The 6776-nt window shown below is 46.5% G+C and overlaps 1 pseudogene; it reads left to right on the top strand.

Moving 5' to 3' along the window:
• The first annotated feature begins 686 nt into the window (after positions 1 to 686).
• Positions 687 to 1997, top strand: LOC119440787 (septin-7-like; annotated as a pseudogene).
• Positions 1998 to 6776: the final 4779 nt, after the last annotated feature.

The following is a 6776-nucleotide window of genomic DNA, read 5'->3' as shown; positions in this document are numbered from 1 at the left end:
CAGTGAGCCCAAGAAGCCACCGGCTTCTTGGCCAATCCTTGGCCAATCCCCCGTAGTGGGTATGCACCACGGTATAAGTAGCAAGAAAGAAGCTGGCCAGGTTGGTTGAGGTTGTTGCGGATTCGTAGGGTCAATTGTGGCCATTTATTCTAGTAGCATCTCGGAATATGCCAGTTCTGCCGCATCGGTCAGTTTCTCCGGAGTCGGCCACCAGGGTCTCCGCGCGGTCAGGCCACCGTTACTCGATCATCAAGCGTTTCTTCGGTCAAGAACCCCACCACGGCAATCGGCTGTCATCGCGCTCTTCGTCCACGCCTCCAAGGCCGGACCGGCAGACGATACCCCTGCCTTCATTTTCATCACTGTCCCTGACCGGCTTCCTACCTTGTGACGAGGATGGCATTGGGCATTCAAAGTCACCGACTGATTGTCGTGGGACGCACATGGATGCAAGCAAGAAATTTTTCAACATTTCGACATCCGAAAGCGCTTCCTTGTCGCCTTCATACTGCGCTAAAGTTCAATCGGTCCAGGGAAATGGACCCGCTGGCATATTTTCGTGTGCGGACGCTGTGTCAGCGTCGTTTACGTACGCCTCGACGGGCGTAAACCTCGGCGCTGCTGGCGGTTACGTGGGCTTCGCAAGCTTGCCTGACCAAATATACCGCAGGGTGATCAAGAAGGGCTTCGAGTTCACCCTCATGGTAGTTGGAGAATCGGGGCTTGGCAAGTCGACGCTCGTGAACTCCATGTTCATGACTAACATCTATGGGAGTGATTACCCAGGGCCGTCTCATCGCGTCAAGAAAACTGCGTGCGTTGAGGCTACGCGAGTTCGATTAAAAGAAGGCAGCGTCGACCTCACACTGACGGTTGTGGACGCACCGGGCTTCGGTGATGCTGTTGACAACACCCTGTCCTGGAAGCCGATAGCTGACTACATAGAAGCTATGAACGCGCAGTACTTCACCGCTGAATCACGAATTCGTCGAGAGGCCTTCCGCGACAACAGGGTGCATTGCTGCCTGTACTTTATCCCGCCAATGGTACACGGGCTGAGGCCTCTCGACATTGAATTCATGAAGAGGCTACACGATAAAGTGAACCTCATCCCAGTGATTGCCAAAGCCGACACTATGACAGTTGAGGAATGCAGGAGGTTCAAGCGCGCGATCTTGAGAGAGATCAGGTGGAATAAGATTCGCCTTTACGAATTCCCGAATTCTGACGACGAGGAAGAAAACAAGCTGCAGAACTCGCTTAAAGAACGCGTTCCTTTTGCTGTAATCGGCAGCGATACGGTGATGGAAGTGAACGGTCGAAAGGTTAGGGGTCGCATGTACCCTTGGGGAGTTGTAGATGTCGAAAACCCCGATGTTTGCGACTACGTCGCGTTGCGGGATATGCTCATTAGAACCAACACTCAAGACCTGAAACAGGTCACGAACAACGTTCACTACGAGCAATATCGCCGACGAAGGCTGGCTAGTATTAAGTGCCCAGAAGAACCAGGTTCTGCCAGTCTTAACGAGAACCTTCTGTCGCGTATGGAATACGAAAGGAACGAATACGAGGCAAGCCTGCTGCGCACGGGAAATGTAATGGAACAAGCCTTCAAGATAAAGATGCGACAAAAGGCACAACATCTGAAGGAGATGGAAGTGGATTTCTTGAGAAAGCATGAACAGATGATGAAGGATCTTGAGCAGAAGAAGATCGAACTGAAAGAGAAGCGCAAGAACTTTGAGAAAGAAAAGCGCAAGTTTGAAGCGGCCCACAGGGGCAAGGAGAACGTCTTTCTCAAAACGGCCTATATTATAAGCAGCTGCGATTCTAAAGAACCCACGGAAGGGAAAGAGAAACGCAACTAAAGGAAGGAAGGCATTTCACAGAAGCCACAGTTGCTCTTCGAAGAGAACTGCTTGTCGACCTTTGACATACAGGAAGAAGCGGACTCTACCCCGCCTTGGCACCGTACTTCCGTTTGGCGGCCGTGATTTCACAGCTCCTTCTGAAAGTGGCTGCCGAAGCTAGCAGCTGACTATATTTGCGATATGTTTCCTTTGTGAGCCTTCTGCTTGCATGTGCCTTTCGTGAACAGCCCATACTGTCCCGAATAACAATTGTCTGGGCAGGTATATGCCCCATCTCTGGTTGCAGACAAATAATAATCCGCAGCCGAACGTGTAAAGCAATTGCAACTGAGAAGTGTTTTTTTTTTTTTTTTTTTTTCATGTTAACATGTGCTTTTGGTAAATTAGCCTTGTTCCATGCATGGTTATGTGCTGTGAAAGATAGACATTTCTGTGTAGAATATATGTAAAATGTCATTATTTGACCTATATTCTTGTAACAACTCGACTCTTCAAGCGGATTTTGATCCCTCAGAGAAGCTTAAGCGACGGTACCTCAAAACGTTGACCGACTGGGCGAGATTGTGTAAAGAGCTGCTCGAAGTCAATGTCTCGTTTGTTGCTGAGCTCCAAAGGTTAGCTTTGCTTTGCTTCATATCGAACAGACCAGATCTTGCTGAACCGTACACCATAAGTGAACCGTTCATTTCGCTCCTAAACCGGAACCGACTTCTCTCCATTCTTGAATTTAACTGAAACCGCGATAAATATAATTATGTCAGAATGCTACGAGAGAGAACGAAAGTTTCCGACAACAAAGGCGTCATTCTTTCTTTCTCTCTCTTTTCTTAGCCCACGTAATACAGGAATCGCCGTGCTCTTACTTCTCTCTTTCTTTTTTAGATTATCATCCCTCTGTTCAATCGCATTTCGTTGGTGGGTTGTGAAGCTACAGTACTGAACCCTGGACAGTTATTCTTAAGTATACTAATTGTTAAATGCATTACGAACCGAACGGAGTGTGGCCCACACAGCCTACACTGCGTGGGAAGGGCACGCCCCGTATATGAACGCCGTCGCCACGTTTTCTAGCTTATAACTGCGCTTGGCATAAAAACCCGGCGGGAGCTTGCAGCCTGCTTGCAGTCGAGTCGCATGAACAATACGTACCCCCAACGGACTTTAATAAACTAACTTGCGGTACTCCGATCATGCCATGTCGAGGAGGCTCTAACGCTTACCTAATCGCGAGCTTAGTGGTTCACGTTTTCCTTTCTTTGCGTACACTTAGAAAAATCAGGCGTAGCCGGCAGTAGACACTGTGAGCCCACGGTCGCGGTTGCAAATTTAATTTCGCGCCATAGGCGGAAATTCGTTCAGCTTTTTCATGTTCTTAAATATATATACTATAAAAACCTTGTGAAGAGCGCGAAAAAAAAAAAGAAATCGCGACCGACCATCGCAGGAGTAGTAATGGCGGCGTTTTATTCTCTGTCTCGATTGCCTGCAAACTCCAGAGTAACAATTACTACAACGCCCTGTGTACGTAGGCCACGCAGGCAGCCGTTTACTCATCAGCCTCGAGTGAGAGCGCTCCAGTTTAATAGCGTGTGCTCATGGGGGCCGCTGAACTCGATCGCAATCTTCTAAAAAAGCGCGATGTCCATGCATATAACACGCCTCAGTGCGCGGCCACTGCGTCGTACGAAAGTGACAGCAGCGTTCCATGCATTCCTACAATGAACTATTATACCGCACAAGGCCTTCTACTTTAGGTGCACACGTGAACAGTTGTGCCTGTAGAGTTTGTTGAAAATTTTCCGAGTCTTGGAGTCATCGAGGTTCTACAATGCGTACAGAGTTTATATGGTTCTATTTCATCTCCCCCCCCCCCCCGCCCCCTCCCTCCCTGGTGCATGCTCATACAACGCTTTATTGCTGAGAACAGGGTTAGGTTTAAGTCCTTGCCTTTCCAACCACTGTTTCTGTGAAGTTCGCTTTCTTCATCGTAAAGGTCGATCAAGGTCAAGTATCTCGTGTCGGTTCTCCCTCGGGTAAAGTATGTTTAGTTTAGGCGCACCTAGTTTACGTTGTGTTAAAGTATCTATAGTAGGAGTTTACACTACAGCTATTGAATAGTTTATTTTTCGTGTGCGGGCTATGAATTAGGCTCGCTTTTAACGACAGGACAACGCTGACAATGAAGGGGGCTGCTTGAGAAGATAACTTAATTAGAATAACTTGTCTAAATGTTGCTCCCAAAATACTTTCCTTGCATTTGTGAATCAGCGACAGAATGAGAAAATAATAATCGATTGCCTCATCTTCTACTCAGAATGGGCACAGCGGGGAGGGAGCCAAACAAGCTCTGCGTTGATAACAGTTTGACGGTATTCGACACCGTAAGCGAGCGAAATTTACTTCAATTTTACGAGTTTGAAAGAAATTTCTGCGCCAAGGGAATAGATGTAGATACTCTGCAAGGCCATCATCATCATCATCAGCTTATCTTTATGTCCACTGCAGGACGAAGGCCTCTCCCAGCGATCTCCACTTACCCCTGTATTGCGCTAGCTGATTCCAACTTGCGCTGGCAAAGTTCCTAACTTCATCACCCCACCTAGTTTTCTGCCGTCCTCGACTGCGCTTCCCTTTTCTTGGTACCCATTCCGTAACTCAAATGGGCCACCGGTTATCCATCCTACGCATTACATGGCCTGCCCAGCTTAATTTTTCTTTTCTCTTGTGTCCAATACCTTTGGCGAGGACGGACGCTGCCAGGGAATTTCGTCTGCTTGCACGCAAAAAGTCACAAGCTTTCTGGAGTTCTTCAAGTGCCTTCAATTGCCGATTGCGCAAGTTGGACCCCTTGCTACGGCTACAACTGCCATCCCGCCTTGCTCTCTGATACGCACTACAAAGCCCTAGCTAGGTTCAAAAAGTCAAACATCATGGCATTTGTCCTGAATCTAGCTGAAGTAATGTATGTTCACGCAGGAAGTAATGAGAGAACATGGCCACTTAGGTCCGCTCTCGCCAGGCTGTCTGCCATTTAGTTCATAAATAATCCCTTATGGCCAGGTATCCAGGCAAGTCATGTCAATTTTAATTAAGCAGGCTTTAAAGAATGAAATGTACGTAAAATGTGAGTATCACTGTTTGCTATGAGTGACGAACGCAAGGACAATGAATCCGTTATTCTGATAACTGACGAGGTTGTGGAACTCGGTTTTCGTAGGGCTAATATTACTGCCACGAATTTAGCCAGAAATACGGGTCAAGAATTTTCAGGCAGAAAGACCAATCAAGAGCAGTGGAGCAAATGTCGATACCAGAACTTTCGTCTTATTTTATTCAATTAACATCTTCCTCCATCACTCGCCTGTTTCTGTTGCCGACTTCTTCGCTTCACTGTAGCTCTTCAATTTTCTTCAATTTCTTTTCCTCTTCCCTTCGCTGTACTCTTGAATTTTCTGTTGCCGACTTGCTCACTTCGTGCCTCTTGCTCTGATTGTCTGAAAATTCGGGCACCTACCCAGTGGCACATACTTATTTGGGAGATTTTTTTTTTCTTTCTGCCCAGAAATGTTCACATAACCAGTGCCTCGGGTCTTGTTGCACTTACCCAGTGGCCCAGATTATCTATTCGCAAATATACTCAGTGACAGATGCCTAGCTTCCCAAGTGGGTGCAAAAAAAAAAAAAACTTCGCTTTAAAATATATGACATGGCAAAACTTATGCATCCTTACTATCATTATTATACTCAGTGAAGCTCGGGTTCAGTGCAAAATTTTGCTTGTGTAACAAAGCGAACATACTCCTTACGCAAGAATTAAGAAGTGCTGCGGAAAGCAAGTAGTAAATTACGTTTTCAAAGAACAATTTCAACAATATGACGGGCAGGGCTGATTTGCATGAGCTACTTCTTTTTATGTTGAGAAATTTGGGCGCCACTTACACGATACCTGTGAGTGAATCAAGTGACGATTAGATTGAAAGGACCTGTTCAGAAGTGTTCTGTTCGAAATGCTCCGATATTACTGAACGATGACGTTTCCATCAATAAGTTGCTTGAAGGCCAGAATACATCGCTTTGAACTATATAAACACACACACACACACACACACACACACACACACACAAACACACACACACACACACACACACACATATATATATATATATATATATATATATATCATGGAAGCAAAGAATCGCAGGAGCCGGCACAGAAGTAGTTCAAAAAATAGAAGCACGTAAGAAAAACATCCTGGTATGTTTTTCCTACGTGCTTCTATTTTTAACTATATATATGCTCTCCTGAGTTCACGTGTTACGTGACGCCATCGGGCAAAAAGAGGATGTTCTTCAACATCCGGCCCACCATGGCTCTGAGGGGCGCTGGCTAACACTCCCAGGGTTACATCTAGTAAAGATATATACCCAAGTTAGTGGACGGATTGATAGCCGTAGCACAATTTGTAGTGCAACGCACGCATAATGCGGAGGTTGCGGGTTAGGGGCGACGCGTTGCGTGGAACGCGAACAGCGCAACTTTCGCTTAAACTGCCACACAGAACGGTTCAGTGCATGAGTTAGCGCAGTTGATAAAATAGTATTTTTTAATTATTATTAAAGCTGAGAGTGTTTCATTGTGCGGCCTTCAGTGAAACATACTAGACGAGTTCAACGCAACAAAGAACGTCAGAGTTTATTCAGCGCTGCCTTTTGTACATTCCAGAAGAAAGGGAAAGAGGAGAAAGGCAAGACTACACTGCGCACGGAGGGTGCGCAGTGATGACACTGTGCGGCACGTGTACATCGCCAACTGCTGATTTATCAAACACGATACAGAGAGAATCATGGCGCCGACAAATGAAGCGCTCCTACACGCTGTCGTCATCATCTACGACGGTTGCA

This window comes from Dermacentor silvarum, chromosome 2 (assembly GCF_013339745.2).
Source record: "Dermacentor silvarum isolate Dsil-2018 chromosome 2, BIME_Dsil_1.4, whole genome shotgun sequence".
NCBI classification, from domain to species: Eukaryota; Metazoa; Arthropoda; class Arachnida; order Ixodida; family Ixodidae; genus Dermacentor; species Dermacentor silvarum.
This window is presented reverse-complemented; position numbering and strand designations above follow the sequence as displayed.